The sequence below is a fragment of the Amblyomma mixtum genome, chromosome 6 (genome assembly GCF_055824585.1).
Source record: "Amblyomma mixtum isolate Tamu chromosome 6, ASM5582458v1, whole genome shotgun sequence".
In the NCBI taxonomy this organism is placed as follows: Eukaryota; Metazoa; Arthropoda; class Arachnida; order Ixodida; family Ixodidae; genus Amblyomma; species Amblyomma mixtum.
Window position 1 is genome coordinate 156,441,906 of NC_143017.1, and position 22,325 is coordinate 156,464,230.

General features: G+C 49.6%; 1 pseudogene across 1 annotated transcript; it reads left to right on the plus strand.

Annotated features, from left to right (window-relative positions):
- The first annotated feature begins 13,410 nt into the window (after positions 1-13,410).
- Positions 13,411-22,044, plus strand: LOC149340914 (uncharacterized; annotated as a pseudogene). The gene is made up of 3 exons (XR_016283671.1): positions 13,411-13,556; positions 17,052-17,103; positions 20,733-22,044. The product of XR_016283671.1 is annotated as an uncharacterized LOC149340914 (transcript).
- The last annotated feature ends 281 nt before the right edge of the window (positions 22,045-22,325 follow it).

Consider the following 22,325-nt stretch of genomic DNA (forward strand, 5'->3'; position numbering starts at 1 on the left):
GGGAGCGGAGAAGCGTCCACGGGAGGGAGTGGCTTCCCAAAACAGGAGGAGGATGCGGGGGCGCACGGAGGCGCACCATGGGGGGGCATCTGGCGACAGCGTGCGACGAAGGGCAAGTGGTCGTTAGGAGGAGGATGCGAGTGGTCGTTAGGAGGAGGATGCGAGTGGTCGTTAGGAGGAGGGTGCGAGTGGTCGTTAGGAGGAGGGTGCGGGGGCGCACACACACAAAAGCAATAAGGGGACACAACACTTACTTCCCCCTTAGAAAGTTGCCTGGTATCGTGCAGGGGGTCGGCGCTCACGCGTGGAGGCGCGCTGGCTTTGTGCGCTCGGGGGAGAAACACTTGTAGGCTGGCTGTTGTTCGCTGTGTCTCCTAGGTCTGTCCTGGGCGAAGTCTCTTCTTCCGGGAAGAGGTGCCAGGCTATGTGGGAAGATGGTGCACGTGTTCTCTCCGCTGGCGGACAGCTCTCAGACGGCGTCGTAAATCTACGCAGCTGGTTGAGATGTCGGCGTGCTACTGTGCCATGTATGTTGACGAGCCAAGAGCGCAGGCCTATGCGTCTGACAATTGTAGCTTCCTCCCAGCGTGGCTTTTTCAGAAACTGTCGGGCGAGGACGCGCTGCCCCTCATTAAGCGTGCCGCAGCGCGGAATTGCTTTTTCTTCCCGGAACGTCTCTGCCTTTGGCTCGGGGAGGATGGCTGTGAGCTGGGTTCGCATTTCACGCTCGAACATCATTTTCGAGGGGGTCTCGCCTGTTGTGCTCTGAACCGTCGTGTGCTGCTTGAAGAGAAAGCGCGCAAGGCGGCGCTGCAGCGAGCCTGTCTGATCTCTTTCAAGGGCGCGTTTTAGCTCGGCTACGTAGCGCTCGGCTTGTCCGTTTGTCGCTGGGTGGTAGGGGGCCGATGTAACTGATGAGATCCCGTTGTCGCGATAAAACTTGAGGATCTCCGCAGACACAAACGGTGTTCCGTTGTCCGACACTACCTTGCGCGGCAGGCCGAACGTTGCAAATAGTGATCGGAGGTTGTCAATGACTGCTGCCGAAGTCGTCTGTCCCATTTGCCTTATCTCAAGCCACTTTGTGTAGGCATCTACGACCACAAGGAAAGTGCAGCCCTCAATTGGTCCTGCAAAATCAATGTGCAGTGTGTGCCATGGTGTGTCTGGCTTTTCCCATTCTGGGACAGGAGCTTTCGGCGGGGCGCTCCGGCTGCTCTGGCAAGGCTTGCATTCTCGCACCACTGTTTCGATGTCTTTGTCAATGCCAGGCCACCACATGTAGCTTCTGGCACACTTTTTCATTGCAACGATGCCCCGATGTCCGGCGTGGATGAGAGACATAGCTTGTGCGCGTAGTTCTCTCGGCATCACAACTCGGGACCCAAATATGATGCAGCCGCGATGGGTGCTCAACTCTGTAGCTCGCCTGCGGTAAGCGTCGAAGTTGTCCCCTTTGAGTTTATGCACGTTGCCTTGTTGAACAGCTGTGTAAACTAGCCGGAGAGCTGCGCACTTCTGCGTAGATGCTGCAACTGTGCCTGCTGTAAGCGGAGGTTCTGGCAGTGCTTCGAACATCAGAACGTCTCCTGGTGGAAATGGTTCGTCAACAGTTGCGTCTAGTGGCAGACGGCTTAGCGCATCGGCGTTTTGATGTTTACTCCCATTGCGGTAGACCAGAGCGTAGTCGTACGCTGAGAGTTTGATGCACCAACGTGTCATTCGCGGAGACAAAGTTGGTGGCATAGGCCTTTGTGGTCCCAGAATGCCCAATAGCGGTCGGTGATCGGTTATAAAGGTCACCTTCCGGCCGGCAATGTACTGGTGAAAATGTGTCGCCGCGTAGACGATGGCTAGCCCTTCTTTGTCAAGTTGCGCGTAGTTGCGTTCTGCTTGCGACAACGTACGTGAGGCGAAGGCGATGGGAGCTTCCCTTCCTTGCTCGTCAGTTTGCGATAGAACCGCGCCGACTCCGTACGGTGATGCGTCGCAAGCCAAAAGCAGAGGCTTCCTTTCGTCGTAGTGGCGGAGGACTGTACATCTTCGAATCAGGTCTTTCAGGGCATCGAATGACTGCTGATGGCGTGGCGACCATGTCCATGTCACATCTTTCCGAAGGAGTTGGTATAAGTCGTTGGCCACGGTAGCTCTTTGTTCCAAGAACCGGTCGTAGAACGTCAAGAGTCCGAGAAAAGCCTGTAGCTCCTGCTTGTTTGTTGGAGCTCGTGCTTCTGTGATCGCTCGCACTTTATCCTCGGTAGGGTGAATGCCTTCCGCATCAATTCGGTGTCCCAGAAATTGCACCTCTGGCACCGCAAAACAGCACTTCGATTTGCTTATGCACAAATTAGCGTTTGCTAGCCTTTCGAGAACGAGCTCTAGGCGCACTGCATGCTCTTCAGTGGAAGTGCCACTGATGATGACATCGTCAAGGTAGACACAAACTCCTGGGATGCCCTGAAGCACTGTCTCCATGAATTTTTGAAATATGGCCGGGGCTGCAGCTACGCCAAAAGGCAGTCGCTTGACTTTGTACAAGCCTTTCAGTGTGTTAATTGCCAATAATTCAGCAGTTGACTCGCTCACCTTCAGCTGCTGATACGCCTGGGTGAGGTCCAATGTGCTGAAGACTCTTGCGCCACGCAGTACACTGAATACTTCTTCAGGTGTCGGTAGCGGGTAAGAGGACGCTTTAGTCGCAAGATTGACGGTGCTCCGGTAGTCTCCGCAGAGGCGTATGGTTCCGTTCTTCTTGCGAACTACGACAAGTGGTGTGGCCCATTCTGAATGCTGCGTCGGCTCGATGACACCTTGCTGCTCCAGTTTGTCCAACTCTTTTTCAACTGAATCTCGGAGAGCAAACGGCACCGGCCTGGCCTTCAGAAATTTGGGTTGCGCGTTGTCCAACAACTCCAGTGTGACCGGGGGCCCTTCGTTTCCTGGAATCTCTTCCGAGAATACTCTTTCGTATTTCTCTTGCAGTTGCTCAACCATGTTCTGGCTCGGCGTCTGGTGTATGCCGCATATCATCACGCCTAGTGGAGAAAACCAGTTTCTCCCTAGAAGGCTTGATCCTGTGCCCTTCACAACAAGCAGAGGTAGCGTATGGGTCTGGCCGTTGTAGTTAACCTGCACGTTGGCAGAGCCCAATAGTGGCAGATTCTGTCCTGACCACGTTCGCAGGTGCGTGTCGTCTTGTTGCAGGGCGGGTGCGTCAGATGGCCATGAAGTTCGGAACGTGTCCTCACTGATCAGAGTACAGGCTGCGCCGGAGTCCACCTCGAACTTAATCAGCTGGTGATGTACGCTTACTTCTGTAAAAATCTTCGGTCGCGTGCCGAGATTCATGGTGTTCAGGTCGTACAACACAGATGGTGTTGCTGATGTTGTTCCATGGAGATCAGATAGCGGCGTATTCTCTAAGGCGTTGACGCTGTGATTAGGCTGGGAAGGTGACTTTATCTTGGCAAGTCTCCGTTTCGTAATGCATGCTCTTTCGATATGCCCTCGCTTGTGGCAAAAATTACACGTGGCTGACTGGAATCGACATCCCTGGGGGTTGTGTTGGTCGTCACACCGCCAGCAGCGTTGTGCCTTTTTGACCGATTTTACAACAACAGAAGGCTTGCGCACCTGGTTGCTTGTCTGGTGTACCGGCTCGGTGTTACGGCGAATCCCTCTCTGCTGGTGACCGGCGCTCTCCGCTCGAACGGCGATGTCGTAAGCTTTGCTGAATGTGAGGTCCTTCTCAGCGAACAGGCGCTGCTGCAGTGACTCGTCACTCAGTCCGCACACAAATCTGTCGCGTAACATCACGTCCAAGGGAAGCATGGTGGTGTTAGCAGAAGAAGCTGCGTCTCCCTCCTGCCCGGTAGCTGTTGTCGACAGCGTTCCAAAATTGCAGTCGGCAGCGAGCTTCTTGAGCGCGGCTACGTAGGCGCTCACAGTTTCTCCTCCCAGTTGATCTCGTCGTTGGAAGCGAGCCCGGCTGTAGACCTCGGATGGCCTTGGGTCGTAGTGCTTTTGCAGCGCTTTTACGATGTCGTCGTAAGACACTGCCGCTGGTGTGCTTGGCTGAATAAGGGCGCAGACAGTATCGTAGGTCTGCTCCCCGCACAGCGTCAGCAGGTTGGCCCTCTTCAAGGCTGGGTCTGTGATGTTGTTAGCTTCAAAGTAGAACTGAAGGCGTCCAACCCACGATGACCACGATGAGCCGTTGAACTCTGGTATCTGATTGGGAAACCCTCGCGTAGCCATGGCTTGTCAATAGCGTTGCGTAGCGCGGGTCGAATCCACTTTCTCGTCGCCACTGTCGTGTCCGGTCGCTGTGTTGAATGCAGCGAAAGACGCACACGGTACTTTAAGACTTCGTTTATTTAAAGCCGATGAGGGTGCGACCAGCGTCGACCGAGGCAGGAGCCGAACTGGCCGCCCGAAGAAAGGAGGGAGCGGAGAAGCGTCCACGGGAGGGAGTGGCTTCCCAAAACAGGAGGAGGATGCGGGGGCGCACGGGGGCGCACCATGGGGGGGCATCTGGCGACAGCGTGCGACGAAGGGCAAGTGGTCGTTAGGAGGAGGATGCGAGTGGTCGTTAGGAGGAGGATGCGAGTGGTCGTTAGGAGGAGGATGCGAGTGGTCGTTAGGAGGAGGGTGCGAGTGGTCGTTAGGAGGAGGGTGCTGGGGCGCACACACACAAAAGCAATAAGGGGACACAACAGAGACCAACCGGTGCTTGCATGCCGGTCGCGTAGGAGGGCTTAGAGAGTCTCGTTAAATCTCGTTAAGTCTCGTACGGTGCCCGGATGTTCTCGTTTCAGGGCCCGGATGACTGGAATTCAGTGCCCGGATGAGTGGATTTCAGTGCCCGGATGAGTGGATTTCAGTGCCCGGATGAGTGGATTTCAGTGCCCGGATGACGGGAATTCAGTGCCCGGATGAGTGGATTTCAGTGCCCGGATGAGTGGATTTCAGTGCCCGGATGATGGCTCTAGGTCTCGGCGTGACGTCACCACACTGCCGACAACGGGGGCTAAAAGCATTTCATGCTTAAAAAATCTCTGCCTCTCCCGTAAACGAGAGTAGAGTAAGCATGAAATGTTTACGGGCCTAATGTCATCTCGGTGGACACCCGAACCGCACCGTACAGGAAGGGAGGAACGCCACCACCCGTTCAGCGCGATGCCTTGCCATTTGGTTTTTTGAGGAAAGGAAATGGCGCAGTAATTCTCTGCCATCTCGGTGGACACCCGAACCGCACCGTAAAGCAAGGGAGGAACGCCACCACCCGTTCGGCGCGATGCCTTGCCCTTTGAACGCAGCGCTTCTCCCCCGGGCCCCTGTGCACCTGCGCAGCTTTGCTTCGATGCGCGAAGCCCCTAAGAGATCACGTACGACAACGAAGTGTACGTGGCATTTATGTGCTTTTTGCAGGCGTTATTAGAAATCGGAAATTATAATTCCGTGCATTATCAAACGCACAGCGCGACTGATATCTTGATAAACATTGAGAAGGCACTGGCAGCAGTTATTTTTTGTGACTCGTTTGGAGACCAACCGTTGCTTGCATGCCGGTCGCGTAGGAGGGCTTAGAGAGTCTCGTTAAATCTCGTTAAGTCTCGTACGGTGCCCGGATGTTCTCGTTTCAGAGCCCGGATGACTGGAATTCAGTGCCCGGATGACTCGATTTCAGTGCCCGGATGACTCGATTTCAGTGCCCGGATGACTCGATTTCAGTGCCCGGATGAGTGGATTTCAATGCCCGGATGAGTGGATTTCAATGCCCGGATGAGTGGATCTCGGTCTCGGCGTGACGTCACCACACTGCCGACAACGGGGGCTAAAAGCATTTCATGCTTAAAACAGATAAGCGGCCGAAGCCGTGTTCGCTCCACCACCACCCACTTCCCCACCCAGTTCGACATTGCAACGTTCCTCGTTTCATATACATTGCGTCGAACATCCTAGACAGTTCCAATATTTCACAGGTGAATGACAGAACACGATGGATATAATTACAATAATGCAAATATCATATAGCCTAATTAACCTTTGTAGTCAGACCACATAAATAAATGAAACCGATTACGAAATTGGTTGAGTTTGGGAACCAAACCAGGGTCTCCGGAGTGCGACACGAGCACGCTAGCCACTCCGCCATGCCAGCTGAATGGCTTGGAATGAACAAAGGCGCGTCTAAATAATATGGCGTCTTCGTTCACTTCCATCTTCCCCCCTTCCCTTACGGCGAGGTTCAGGTGGCCACCCAGATATGCGAGAGAAATACATTTCCTTTCCTCAAAAATAAATTTACCGTCCAGCAAGGCGTAGAACCGAGTGGGTGATGGCGTTCTGTGAACTCCCTAGCAGCGTTGCAAGACGCTGTGACGCTGTCGCGTCATTCGCTGGCAGCACTTGAATCATCATTGATCGTTCAAAAGGGTGGCAGAATGCGAGCGTAGCTTACTCCAAAACTTACTCCCAAACATGGGCGTCCGGAGGGGGGGCAAGGGGGGGGGCGGCTGCACCCCCCTGGAAAATCACTCACTCGAACCGTGAGTGATGGTCGCACGCCAGGGGCGGTGGTGCGCTCAGTCAAAAGGGTAAAAGCAGCCCCGCATGGTCACATCTGCGAAATGCCGCGTCCGGGCGTGCGTCGTTCCGCCGTTTTCAAACCACGCCATCGTTAGCTCTACTGAAGGGCGACCTGTTCCAGACATACAGCGGCACCGGCGAGCATGTGTTTCGAGCCGCCTTGAGATGGGTGTCTGTTTCTTTGATCTCTAGAGAGATAGCGACACGGAGGCAGACAGTGCACGGGGCATCTTGTTTTCGCCTATCGTTACGCCGGTCACCGATGAATTCTTAAGGAGGGAAGGTAAAATCAGCCGTGTCCACCCCCGCTTTGTCGGGCTGCTCAGGGGCAAGCGGGCGATGAGTTGGCGCCGCCGCCGCTCGCTGTCTCCTCCGATCCACGGGTAGCGCAGTTCGGTAGAAGCGCCGCTTTCAGAATCTCCGGCAAATGGGATTAGCTGCTTTTGTTCACGGCGACGCAGTCTCCCGAGGCGCCCCCACACCAGCGTTCTTTGCGTCTTCTGCGAAAACCAGCGCCTTTGGTCAACGCAGCCCGATGGCGCCTGCCTGGCTCGCCTGTCACCTCTGGCTGGGCCTCAAATCACAACAGCGCCCATGTACTGTGCGTGTCAGTGCATGGTAAAGAGACCCAGGTGGTCGACATTACCCGGAACTCTGTACTACTCCATCCCTCATAGCCTGAGTCGTTTTGGGGCTCTGAACCCCATAAAAACACAAAAACAAATTTTCCGACTGGAGTGGCGTGTGTCCCTTCCCCTCGGAAGTTGCGCGGCGTTCCTTTCACCCCCAAAGTGCGCATTCGGGGATACTGCGGCAAGTAAGCCCTTGCACGTGTGCGCGCCTCTGTGTTTGTGCTTGGGTGTTTTTAGTGGCCGGTTGTCAGCGAAGCTGAGAACAACCAAGACAGCGGACGAGAAAACGACGAGCGGAGAGCAGTGTGTGTGCGGTTGCTCGACTGTGCGGATGCGCAAGCAAGATGGAGCGAGGTGTATGAAGCTGCGAGCGTGCATTTATCTTGTAAATAAGTTTTCGTTGTATATATAGTCATCTCTTGTTTTCAACGTACGCGTTCAACAGTTTTTCCAATCAATGTGTATGATGAGTGTGCACCGAGAGCGTGTAATGAAGCACAGAAGTGAATTTATCACACGTGTAATTACGCAATTCGCCCAGAAAAATCCGAGGCGCCTACAGCTGCTGTTCAAGGAAGACTGACTGAGTGACTGTAGTTGCGTGTTTGTGAACATATTGTGCTGTGTGCTGGTCATCAATCCGGGTGAGTCGAGAACCCGTATGCAGCAAGACTGAGCACTCTTCTCCACGAAGTGATATAGCATCTTTTTGCATTTTTATTAATTTTAGTTGTTTCTTCGTTGATAAACTCCAATGTACCTCTCCTAGCCGCGCTTTAATTTGCTGTTTGTAATTTTTCTTTCATGTGTGCATTTTGTTTAATTTTTATTTATATATAAATAAATAAATTTACTCCGCAAATAGCGCCTTTCTGCTACGAACATACCCCCCCCCCCCCCCCCCCCGGGGCACCAACGGGCCCCCCCCCTGCAAAAAATTCTGCGGACGCCCTTGCTCCCAAACTTAGCTTACTCCCAAACTTGGAGAAATGGCTTTGTTGCGAAGCAAGCTGTTGGAGCTTGCCACAACGATAATAAAATCTGATGGCCTGAAGCGTTTTCAGAACATTGTTGCAAGTACTTTCTAGCTTCGAAATGCGTCCCTCCTTCATAATAAAGTAGCTATATTATTCGCTTCTTTTTTTTTAATATTTTCGTCGCCGCAGATATCGAAGGTATAGGAATCCTCAAGAAATAAAGCATTCGAACCTCAGTTTTTAAGCATGAAATGCTTTTAGCCCCCGTTGTCGGCAGTGTGGTGACGTCACGCCGAGACCGAGAGCCATCATCCGGGCACTGAAATCCACTCATCCGGGCACTGAAATCGAGTCATCCGGGCACTGAAATCGAGTCATCCGGGCACTGAAATGGAGTCATCCGGGCACTGAAATCGAGTCATCCGGGCACTGAAATCGAGTCATCCGGGCACTGAAATCGAGTCATCCGGGCACTGAAATCGAGTCATCCGGGCACTGAATTCCAGTCATCCGGGCTCTGAAACGAGAACATCCGGGCACCGTACAAGACTTGAGATTTAACGAGACTCTCTAAGCCCTCCTACGCGACCGGCATGCAAGCAACGGTTGGTCTCCAAACGAGTCACAAAAAATAACTGCTGCCAGTGCCTTCTCAATGTTTATCAAGATATCAGTCGCGCTGTGCGTTTGATAATGCACGGAATTATAATTTCCGGTTTCTAATAACGCCTGCAAAAAGCACATAAATGCCACGTACACTTCGTTGTCGTACGTGATCTCTTAGGGGCTTCGCGCATCGAAGCAAAGCTGCGCAGGTGCACAGGGGCCCGGGGGAGAAGCGCTGCGTTCAAAGGGCAAGGCATCGCGCCGAACGGGTGGTGGCGTTCCTCCCTTGCTTTACGGTGCGGTTCGGGTGTCCACCGAGATGGCAGAGAATTACTGCGCCATTTCCTTTCCTCAAAAAACCAAATGGCAAGGCATCGCGCTGAACGGGTGGTGGCGTTCCTCCCTTCCTGTACGGTGCGGTTCGGGTGTCCACCGAGATGACATTAGGCCCGTAAACATTTCATGCTTACTCTACTCTCGGTTACGGGAGAGGCAGAGAATTTTTATAAGTAGGGTGTATTGCTTCACAAGGACTCCTTAACGCGTATAACATATGCGTATGGTCCAGAGTTTGTTCGCACTTCTAAAACTAATTGAACACGGGAAAAACTTGACTGAACACGTAGCAAACTAAGCAGTAATCGGCATATGGTTCTTCGAGTGAACTTAATTCGCCACGGCACGAGCGATTGGCCCGCTCAAAAAAATTACCTTCTGTATTACGTTGTTCAAGTATGCGTCTATATATATTCACGCCCGACCGGAGAGTTGATAAATGCACGAAATCGGCTTCTAATTTTGATCAGAGACAACAAAAGCTGTGGTCCCTATCTTAATTTAAACGCAAATCACCTCGAAAGCTTTGTCAAAAATCAGCGCAGAAAGCGAAAGCTGCGCACTGATCCGCGTGCTGACACATGATACCTCGCATGGCGTTTTGTGTTACTAAAACGTTGGGACAGAGTAAAAAAATAGAAAAGCGAAAAGCTTGAACGCACCTAGTTCTGGCACGCATCGTAGTGTCTTTTCACAGTGGAGAGGGTAACGCAACAATGCATCGGCATTTTACTTTTCAAACGAAGCGCAGCCGTTTTAACCCAACGCTGGGCAGCAGTTTCGTTTTCTGTACCGAGCCAACATGGAGGACTTAGTTCTCGGACCGCCGAGAGATGGCGCTGCGCATTTCGCATATCGTCTTGAGATACGAGTGAACGACGTGAACGCCTGCGGGCACAACCAAAAACAGTATTAAACTTGAGCAATTTGCGAAAGTACACTTATGCCGCACCTCTCAGGTTATGCCGCTGCCCGCTTCTGCCACCCGGATTATAAATAGCAACTATGACGCCGTTGCTAAGATAGAGAAAAACCACGTGTCTTCATATCCCAGGGTTGTTCTATGCATGGCAGGGCCTCCATCATGGAGGAAGGAAGAGGAAGGAAAACTTTCCTTTCCTTCCTCCATGGCCTCGGAGGAAGGAAAGGATTCTCCTTTGTGTCTAAAGCCAACCAAAAGCACCCCTATCTGTACTATCTGTCGAGCGACAGAAGCGTCAGTGCCATTTGCTCATACCTGCGTGTCTACAGCGGACAGTGTTCTAGAAGGCTACTTGGCAGAATCTGAAGCTACAGTTACAGCGGTAAGCGGGATCTACTCGTTGGAGAATGTGGGTAAAATAATAACGTAGCCCAGCGTGAATGACAAGTGTAATGAGACGGACAGAGATTAGCCATATCAGGAATGATGGAATGTTGACAGAGCGAAAGACCTTGGTGCTGCGCTAGTTGATTTTTAGTCATGATTTTCGCAGTGCTTAAAGGGCGCGCGGCGAAGACCAATTGCGAAGATATACGCCTGGGCAAGCGAATGAGCGATTGAGCGACGCATCGCCGCGAATATTTCCAACTTGGAACTTCGCTGCTCCGCCGATAAGACTCAAAAACAGGTTTTTGCGCGGCGGCGGCAGGAGCTAGGGTTTTCGGTTGCGTGTAAAACTGGCTTTACTGCTGGATTTTTTGGGGGAAAACCGTTGTCGTGGCGGAGGTGAGAACTTGGGGACCTTAATCCACAATGATCCTCAGCTCTTTCCTGTACTACGAGCACCTTCTACCTTGCGAGCACCGCCCAGTGCCCAATATGGCGGTGCCCATGGACCTCTTAAAGGGGCACCGCGATGATTTCCTCAGTACCAGTTAATATCATTAAATAGATTCGCCATGCTTTCCAGAGACCAGAGCAAAAAGAATTATTGAAATCGGAGCACGCAAACGAAAGTTATTCCGCTCTGAATATTCAGAATGAAAAGCTCAGGCGAAAACGCATTTCACTTGCCCATTTCACTCACCCAGTGCCGAGATTGGGCGCTACCAATCAGAACCGCGCCTAGCGCACACGCAGCGGAAGCGTGCATGCAGTTGTTGCGCATTTTGACGGCGTCTTCCCCCCCCCCCCCCCCCCTCCCCCCTCGTATACGCGGCGCGGTAGTCAGGGCAGGGGTGACTAATGACAAAGGAAGCTCCCCGAAGTTTCTTTCTTAGTCGGACTGGAAGTCTGTCGGCAGTAGCCCCCTCCTCCCCAAACTCGACTCCCGTCTCCTGTCCGGCCTTTCTCTTCACAATTTTGGGCAAGGTGTGTCGACTGGCTTTTTTTTTTCGCTGCCGTCTTGGTATGGTCACGGCCGGTCTCGACGCGCGCGCTTTCTGGTTTGAGCCAACGTTTTTTGAACAGCGCTGGCCGCCACGAAGGTTTGAAGCGGAATGGAAAGTGTCGCCTCTAGCTGTATTCTTGTTAGTTTTCGTTCGCTTTCCCTGCTTCTTTCCAGTTTTTGTGGCATGCGAAAAGCTTTCAGTACTCAGAGACATAATATTTTGGATCTATTTCGCAAGTATAAAGGAACAATATGCAAACTGGACGCCCAACCAATGAGAAAGGCAGCGCCCTATCTGGATGCCACCGCATTTCCGCTGCCTCAAATGGCCGCCGCGTTGCGCCACCATCGGCTCGAAACAAGCATTTCTGGCGAAGATTAAAATATAAAATATTATGATTTCGGTGATTTCATTGCGCGTTCAAGATTCACAATGTCCCTTACTCTGCATACAAAGAATAAAGACCCCATGCTTTATCTACGTCGCAGGGTACCTTTAAGCCTGTTTCACATGCCAGCGAAAATGCTAGCGAATCCTGTCGCCGCGGCGGAAAAAAAAACCTGTTTTGAGTCGTCGCTGCGACGAGCGGCGAGGTTTCAACAAGTTGGAAATTTTCGCTGCGACGCGCCGCTCAATCGCTCAGTCGCTTGCATGTGAACCGGCCTTTATTAACCAGTGATACTGAGGGAAAACTGACGTAGGCCTTCCATTTTTCGCTGTTCTCTGCTTTGACAGTCACGTGCGATTACCGTTTTAGTGCGGAAGCGCTCCTCCAGAGCTACCAACCCCGAGCATGAATCTTGTCATCTTGTCTTGTGCTGCGAACTAACCAAAGCTTAGCTGATCTCGGGTAAGTTCGGAGGAGCGTCGCGCCAGCTGCAGCCAATGGGCCGAGGAAGCTTCGGTAAGTTTGGAAGAACTTTGTGCCTGCTGCAGCCAATGGAAGGCACGTAGTAGGTAGAAGTTAAATTAATGATTGGTTTCAAAAGGTTGCTCGGGAAGGACAACATGGGTTGTACAATCCATGCCGGCCGCTGTGGTAGGAACAGACACCTGCCAGTGCAGTGGCGCATCGCTTTTAACCACTGCGCTGGTAGTGGTATGAGCTCGCTACCATCTACGAATGTTAAGTAGGGAGTGACGAATTCTGCATAGATGGGCATTAACCCACTAAAGCTATCGCATCATACCCTTAAAGCAGAGTTTAACTGTCCCCTCCAATTTTAGAATGAACACCTGCTTTTGCGCGTCTAGTCAGTTCAACTACATTAAACCCCTACCATTTTGTTGCTGATGACAACACAGTCTCCTAAATGCGGTGCACATGCACTCCAGAAAAAGGCCAATTGATATTTCTAAAAGCACGCTCAATTGGGATCAGTTTGAATCCAACTATTCCAACTAGTCTTCAGTTGGTTTCAGTTGAGTTTTGAATGAGCTGTACTTAACTGGCCTGACCCTATTGTGATAGGAAGGCTGAAATTTAATTTTTTCTTAGATAAGAGAGCCTTTAATGAAAGGTTTAGAGCTGCTTAATTGTTTCCAGCTATGCTTGTTAGCTGTACTGATTTATGTAATGGTTCTTAACTTTTCAGTAAAACCCATTTTAATGGGTTCTGAACACTATTCAGTGTGTGCTTTGACTTCAAAAAAATGTAGCTTTATCTGCACAATCAATGAGAAAGAAAGGTTCAGTGGTCTGTAAATGTGGTGCTTTGTGGGTCATCACACATCAACTCATTATAATGGATGTGTGATGGAATAAAATGCTAGTATGTTTTAGCAGGGTGCAACGCATGACCGTATAATTCACTGCCAAGAGGAAAAAGGTGCAAATGCAGTTAGCACCTTGTGCAGGTAACTGATGACAACATATATTAATACACTAAAATGATATATGGCATTGAGGCTGTCACCTCTTTAAGACCCCAGTTGTTGTACCATGAGTTTCAGTGATGACCATGCCTGCACAGGTCCTTTTCACCAGTCCCGAAGTGACCAATCTGGACCAGTGCGCACTACCAGGCCAAGTATGTCAGGCTCAGCACCTGAAGAATGCGGTGGAGAAAGTTCGACTTGTCAGCAGTCAACTCATTCCGAGGTGCGCTGCTTTCAAAACTTTTGGGTTGTGGCTTTCTTCATCTGACCAATACACTGATCTTCTAGAACAGTAGTCGAGAGCACATGAGTGAGCGTACAGTGAGAATATTTTTTGTTGTACTTCATTTCTTTTGCATCACAACTGTGTAGCTGCCATTGTTGTTGCTTGGGGGCCTGTGGGTTTCTCAAGCTATTGTTATCACAGCTTATTCTGCTGTGCCTCTACATCTTGTATATCTATTCAGTTTAAATGAACTGTTTATTAATATTAGTGGTCGTAGAAGAGTCGTTCAATACGTTTTTACGGTCATGAAGGTTCCAAAGAAGTTTGATACAGGGACAGAAGCTGCCTCTAGGGGCACAGTGGCGAGGCAGAGGGCAACAAAGCAGTGCCGGCACTGCACAGGGCTATGGCACAAGCTACTGCTGTAAAAAAAACATTTGTATGCATTTCTGACTGTTTCTTAGGTGTCTGGTGTGTGAAAATAACTAAGCCACATGTGCAGTATAAGTATTTCATTGTGCCTCTCAGGGGAAAAAAGAACAACAAAAACTTGAAGAGAGAGCAGGGTTGCCAGATGTCTCCGACCTCAGGTAGCCAAATTGGCCTTCGCTGTAGCCCAAACGTAGCCAAAAGCGAAATTTTTGCGTAGCCCAAAAGTAGCCAAATATGTTTGTTTTTGTGACGACATTTCTTAAGCATATTGAATTAATTTTCGGCTAGAATATTTACATATTAGATTTCTTTCCCGCACATGATGTCTGAGGGGGTGTGCACGGCGTGTTCTTTCCGTTGTTACATTTCCCATCCGTCATGCGCGCTAACCAGTGCGGCTAACCAGGTGCGCTAACCAGGTTCTAAAGATGGGGCCGCAGTTCCACTTTGCAGGTGCGGCAGTAGGCCATATCACCTGAGGCAGGTGGTGGTGGTGGTGAAAACATTTATTAAATCATAGGGAGAGGTGTTGGGGGTCGTGACCTGAAGGGTCACGCCCTTACAACCACTAGGTGGGATGCCTAGACAGGTACCCCATTGGCGTTTGCCGCAGCCCGGGCGCGCTGCGTTAAGGCCCTTTGGGCCTCGAGGGTGCAGCAACCGGACAGGGTCGCCTCCCAGTCCTCTCGGGTGGGGTTTGGGATAGGGGGTAGGGATGGGTTCTGCTGGCAGGCCCACACCATGTGGTAAGTGTCAGACACCTCCACACAGTGTGAGCACCGCCCGTCGAATTGAGGATCGAAATGTTGCAGAGTTGCCGGGCACAACATCGTGTTGGTGAGCAGGCGCAGGAGTACCCGCTCGTTGACCTTCCCCAGCCCTTTGCTCGGGGTGGGAAGAGTTTGGTGCGTGGATTTGTAATACTCGCATATTTCTTTAAAAGTATAAATCGGATTGAAATCAGTGTCCTGGTCGGCGTCGGGTCCCCACCAATATGTCCAAAGAGGATCATAATGGCAGGCGCCTGGCGTGGGCGGAAGCCTTGGACCGCCATTTTCGGAGCCAACCAGGAGTCTTCTACGTGGACGCGTCCGGCCCGGACCCCAGGGGATGGTACACGGCCGCCGTTGTCCACGAGGGTAAAACAGTAGACGCCCTTACTTTCAAGGCCCAGTCAACAATTCACGCAGAAGAGGTTGCCATCGCTTTGGCAGCCTCTCACACCTCCTGAGGCAGGTGACGACAGCCAATCTGCACGCGGAAAAGAACGGCGGCGCTATATAACGTAATCACAGCTCTAGTTTAGGAATATTTCACCTTTTAAATGTTCGCGCGCAGATTAGACACATCGACAGTGAAAATACTTTACTGTATATTTACGCAGCCTCACATTTCAATTTTATGCTTTAAGAGAAAGGTTCACACTGAGAGCGTCACCTCAAAGCATCTAGCATGCGCCTTCTTGAAGCTACATTCTACGATATGCAAGGGCTCAGAATAAATCAAGGATATATGCCATTAGATGGTAATCTGTGTCGATTTTATCTTCAGTCTAACAGCACGTTCACAATAATGAGAAAAACATATTGCCCTTAAATTCCGGCTCTTTTTTCCATTCCTTTTGGAGTTCCGGATGTACATCGCCCACGCCCATTCTGATTAAAGTTCTCGTAGCGACGGATCTAATGCCATGTCATGCCACTAACTTCCGCCGCCTTCGATAGTTACAGTGGATTCCGCGCAGCGCCGAAGGATGGCTCCATGGCTCCGCATGAGTGCACGCAGATGACGCAATGGACACGGCGCTCTCGCGTCGCTCGCAATGAATCTCGAGGGCTGCACGTGTGCCGTTTGAGGCTGCAGAAAAAGCGTAGGCTCTTGCGAGTGGCGCGCTTGCTGTGTCCACCACGAGAATAGGAAGAAACAGAAAGACCTTATCAATGCGTAAGCATTACTTGCCTCATGCGTATCTTGAGCAGAATGTGTCCGCGGAACCAGAATAAACAATACAAGAAAAGAACATGCCTGGCGGTGGGTTTCCAACCAGCCACCTACCGCAGCCGAAGCGGATGCCCCAAACCACTAGGCCACGTCTACTATTAACGGTTAACATGTGAGGATCACGAAACCAGGCGACATAAGTGAAACAGTAGCATTTAATGCTTAGCATTCGCACCACGTTAGAAGACTTAAGTTCTCTTAGTGTTTTCCCTCTATTCTGGTACCATGGTCACCCGTGGTGCACCGTCGATGGGAGAACGCTCACATGTGAAGACAGCAACAGTTTTTGTTCGGTGGCGCGCGCGCGCGGGTGGCGTTAGTTCGCGGATTAAGTGGAATTTATAGGCCGTGACGTGTTTCCGGGGGGCAACTTTCACGTAGTGTCCACTCTTTATAAAAGAAATAGAAAGGCCATGATCCTTGACCGCCTGAAACACATGTTTCCTCGAACACAGCGTTTACAAATTGTCATTTTGTAGCAGACGCGCTCAATTTCTTTAACCTGCTATAGCCTGCATTTTGATTCCAGCATTCCTTTTACTTCTGTCACTCTATAATTGTAACAGAGCACATTATAACTACTTTAACTGTTTTTTTTCACGCATGAAAAAGGTGTAGCCCAAAAGTAGCCACATAGCCAAAACGAAATTTCTGACGCCAACTCGGACAAAAAGTAGCCCAATTTGGCTATTAATAGCCCAATCTGGCAACCCTGAGAGAGAGTTGTATGGCAATAACAGCATGATTTCCCAGCGCCTCTACTAAGTGGCAGCTGAAAAGATTCCTTGCAGCTTGATTATGGCATCCGTGAAAATGCTCCCATTACGTAAGTTGTAGTGTCATCAACACAAGGACCCAAGTTCCATCCCCATGCTAAAGACAGGGATTAAAAGTTGTACTGTGGCTGTTTTGGCTTCGCGCCTTTCATCATCACATTTTTACAGGGTGTAGAAATTAAATGGGTAACCTGTATTTAGTTTGAATTCAGTCAGCATTCTTCTGTGTAGTGTTTCAATCTCTTCTTTGTCTTTGTTGTGTGCTATTTTTTTTTATTTACAGGCTTGGAACATTGCTGATCGCAAGGCACTACTAACAGGAGCTGCAGCAACAGGTAACAGGTGTGCTTATGTTACTTTAATTATAGTGTTCCTTAAAGGGACAGTGAGGAGAGCTCTATTACTATTTTTTTAAAAGCAGAATCCGATAGCTCGGCATTTCATGGCTTTGTTGCCACTTGGCCGGCAGCGAAAGGTGCATTTATTTCTAAGAAATTTGGATTCGAAGTTGAGGAAGTTTTTCCCGCCGCTCTGATTCAAACTTGGGATTCTCTTATGACGACACAGGACTAAGTGACGTGAAACATGACGTGCACATGACGTAACGCAGACTCCTTGATTTCTGGCGGCCAGCAGTGTGGCCTAGCAGCAGCCGAAAAGAAAGCTACCACCGGCCGCACGTTGAAGGCATCTATCGGCTATTGCGGCCGTTGCGACCGTCGCTTTGTTTACGTTTGCACCGGCGTTTGGCCAGCGTTACGATGGATCCCGCTCTCGAAGGCGTCAATGAAGTTCTCGCAAATAGACACCTTTAGCATACTGTGTACCTTGTTACCGTTAGCGGAATACCGGGAGCCCGCCTACCGCCGGGCAGCAGGCTCTGATTGGTCCCGATGCTGCAGGCGCGCGCGTAGCTGCCGTGTACGTGGCGCCACCTGGCGACGTCAAGGAGGTTTGTGCATGCATTGGGTGCGCCTCAGTGATTCGTGGCTTCTCGTGTCCTAGTGTTGCTAGAACCAAAGATTCTAGCAACACTGCTTTGTCCTATGACCTCATCACGCTTGTACTTGCGAGTTTGGCCTGTGGCGGCGATACCTGTATTTTGGTTCTTGCTCTTTTCTGCGTTACCAGAACTTTGTTATCAGTATGAGTGGTGTTTTTGTAATCAGGAGCTGGTATTCTGTCGATACAAGCCAACTTCAATTTCTCCTCAGTGTCCCTTTAATTTATGCAGAGTATGCTGACTGCACCCACATATGGCCCGATCTCGCCTGCTAGCTCGCTATTAAACTGTAGATTTCACATGTAACAAGCTCCGCTGGATTTGAACTGGCCATACTTCAAGCAGTTGTTTGTCACATCAGTCAGCAAACCTCAAAAGACAGGCTGTCGTCTATGGTTCTAAAGTTGGCCTGCTATACTTGAGAGCCTTAACCATGTAGATAATAAGCCACAATTTCGGGAGATCGGGAGCAACTTGCCTTTGGCTTCATGGAGTAGTACTACGGGAAACTGGATAGCACCCCCACAACTACGACCCTTCAACTGCTCAATTAGTTCCTGATAAACGTACCAAAATCACCCCTTTTTTTATGTTGTTATATTTTTTCATGTAATTTTGATTCTGAAAATATCTTCATTGATTTCTGTTTAGAATTAACACAAAAAATTTAAAAGAAAAAGCTGCTCTTGAGAGCGGCTTTCTCTCAGTGCATGCTATAGTAACTGGTACTGTATTACACGGCAAAGTGTATAGATGTTGCTTCGTCCTAACATAAACAAGGTTTCATCATTAATAGTTAACATGCACTACGCAGTGTGTCACAGCTGTCGTTGCTCTCATCATCATCTGAAGCTGTCTCCAGCTTACAAACGAAGTCAAGAGTCACTGTCTGAAGCAATTTCTAGATCGTCAGCAATGCCGCTATCAGAACTGCTCCAAGAAGCAGCTCTTTTTCTTGGGACGTCACCGGTACTGGCATTCTTCATGTGTTACGCCATTATGAAATTACTGTTGTCAAGCTTAAAACATGTGCTAAAGGCACAAAATGCATTTTTTCATGGACAGCTACAGCCCTCTAGTGTTGAAAATTGCAAGCTACACAATTTCTTGCTGTAACTCGTCTTTGGCGGTGGAAACGGTGCAGCACTGGGCCGGGCAAGTGTGGCTCGTCCTTGGTGATATTGGTACAATTTCTGGTGGCGAGTACAGCTCGGGGTTGGCTGTTAAAGGTTTAACGAACTCTGCGCTTGCGAGTCGTGAATGGTGCGAGACTGTCTGCGACTTTTGCCCAATAAGCAGGATGACCTGATGTTCACATTAGCTGGTGTGGCCTACGGGTTGCTTTCTTGGGTGGTCTCATTTGGAACAAGAGTTTACTGACTTGTCTGTTATTGGCAACGAGAAGCCAGATATGGAACAAGCTTCCATTCACTTCCAAGGCGCTGCTGTTTGGCTTAGCGGTTGTTCCTCGTGCAGTTGCAAGGCTGAAAAATTGAATATATGCAACTGCCCTGTGAATGTTGCTTTTCAACAATTGCATCCATTTTCAGCGGTCACTTTTCAATCAAAAGGGTCATACTACCTCTGCAACTCGCAAGTGTGAATCAGCCTTTACTTCAATTCAAGCTACTGCCTTGCCTCTCCCACTGCGATGCAACACAGCTTTTTAAAAATGGCATTCAAAAATGCTTATTCCCATCTAATTGTGACGGCAGACTTCATCGTGTGAACACTGTAGTTGTGAAGAAATGAATGCCTTCTTACTTTGCCACTGCCTCTGAACAATCAGCGGGTGTCTCTTTAGGCGCCACCGTGCTGGTTGGACTCTCATCCCCTAATAGTGGCCAAAATTCTGGGGCTGTAGCCTGAACCTTGATCAGCTAAGAACGCCATGAAGGCACTCTTCAAATACTTAAGAGCCACAGGCCTGAGCGCCAGGCTAGACAGATGACGAGTGCCCTTTTGTTTTGTAGACCAAAGGAGAAAATGGACATGCTGCTTACAACAAACAGAACTTTCTCTCTCTATTCTCCTTCAGTGCCTTTATCCCACTGCCCAGGTGTAGGGTAGTCAACCGGGTTGACCTTTCTAATTTCCCTTTTTTTATTTATCTCATAATCGACATCACTACTGACCCCAATCCCTGCACGTAACTTCTGTCGCGTGCACACGCGGTGCCTGTCTGGGAATGCAATCTGTGGTAGTGGTTTAGTGAAAGTAACTACTATTTCTGAGGACAGCGCTTCAAAGAATGGCAGAGTAAATTTGTCTGGAACTGTGTACAAAAGAAGCTACTGTATTCAGTAGAGCTTGCATGTGGCAAGGTTCAGTATGAGTGGTGAGGAAATGCCCATACTGTTTTCATACAATGGCAGCAGCGGTGGCAGATGCATAACGCTCACTTCGGTGCTGCTGATTGATGCAAAAACTGTGATACAGTTGCTGCAGGGTTGTCTTAATTTACTCCAGTTCTTACGCCAGCCTTCCCCAAAAGCTGCAAAGAAAGCATGTGGACAAATACCTATATTGCTGTCTTTGCATGTCTCACGTAACTTCCACTAATTTCTGATGTGCCATAGCCACCATTGAACACTCAATCCGAAACAACTTACATTGGAGAAGAAATGCAGTTGTAAATTATTTACTGGGCGCAGGTGGTAATCCATGTTTACTAATGTGTTGCGTAGAATTTTAAAGCAAACCACATGCTACAAAAATTTCAATTGTCTACCCTTCAAGAGATATAGGGGTGTAGATTGATTACATGCAAGGTGATGATATTCAGTTAAAATCAAGAGGACGAAATGTACTTATAGGCTGAACGTGTTATGTGCATAGTAGATAATCAGTGGCCTAGTAACAGACAAGATTAATTGGAGATTGCTGGGAAAGCCGCTTTAGCCCTGCAGCGGATCTAACCTGGCTCATAATTGTAACGATGATCCCTCTTCATGTTTGCAGCTGGAGCGGCGGCCGCTGTGCTTGCAGCACCTGCTGTGCTGGCCGCCTTCGGGTTCGGCTCGGTGGGAGTCTCAGCGGGCTCGATTGCCACTGGCATTCAGTCAAAAATGGGTGGTGTCATTGTCAAGGGCAGCCTGTTCTCGCTGTGCCAAAGCTGGGGTGCCGGGGGTCTGCCAACTGCGCTGCAGGCCGTGGTTGCCGCCACTGGGGCCGGGCTCTGCGGTGCCGCTGCTGCTGTGGATGCACCAGGTGCAGTGTGTTCCATGGCAGCCAAAGCAGGAGGGTGCCTTGCAACGGCCGGAACCACCGTGGCAACTCTGCCATCAGCTGTGTGGCCTGTTGCTGTGAAGACCGGCACGTGGGTGGTCAACGCGGGCTGTTCTGCTGCATCGGCGGTGAAGGCCGGCACCTTGGCAGCTGGATCAAGCCTAGGCATTGGAGGCACCGGGGCTGGTGCTAAGCTAGAAAAACCTCCGGCATCACGCCTTTAGGAGATGATGATCAGGTTGTCAAAGCTCAAAACCGCTGACGATCTGTGCAGTGTGTAATGCTTTGCAGTTCTTGCCATTGCCGCAGCAAAACCAGGAAGCATACCCAGTTTTTTTTTTCATAAGGGCGTGACAGTTTCGAACCTGAATGCACAACTTGATGAGGACATGGCTGATGACTTAGTTAATGGCACGGTGGGACACCTGAGATATATGTCCATACAATTTGACACAGAAAGCCATGCATCATGAATCTGGTTCAAATTTAGGGAAGTGGTGCGGATGCTGTTGGGGTACGTTCCTGTCACAGCCCAGGGGGAGGCCCGCCAGCATTGCACACAATGCAGCACTTTAATGAGAACTTTTTTTTTTATTGTGTCACGGATTCTCTCCGTGTAGGGGGCAGAGGTAAAGGCAAAATGCCTTACAGAGCCTCTGCACCCCCACAGTTCAAGGCAGCATAACGTGTCATTTACACACATATTTGCTAAACATTTTTAGCGCACAACAGAAAGCAGAAAAAATTCAGTTATTTAGATCACATGTCTTCACAGCATTAGTTTTTCTTGAACATGGTATATTTTAAAGAGGAAGAAAAGGCATATGCAATAGGTATTATGTAATAACAAAATTGGCTTGCATCAGAAGCCAATCAAAGAAAAGAAAAACTACAATTCATTGATCTGAAAAATAAATCGCATATGCAGTAAATAGATCAGTACATACAAGTATTTCAGAAAAAAAAACAAGGTTTAGACTCATGTGTAGGGTACATGCTGAAACAATGGCAAATATATTGTACAACCGAACAGAGAAATAACATAATATAACAAATAATAGAAATAACATAACATAATGCAACGTAGCTGAGGTTACATGTGTTATCAGGGATGAGCGCAAGTTAACAAAAAGAGAATGCAATGTCACTGCCCACTAATAGCTTTTTAGTTCTTTTTGAAGTTGTGGAAGGATTGTGTGTATTGTACATTAAAGTGATCCCTGTTTAATATGTTAATTGTTTGATAATTCAATGTTTGCCTTCCGTAATTAGTTCTTGTGGCGGGCTTGAGATGGTGTGGTCTACGTATTGGGTATGAAGTGCAAC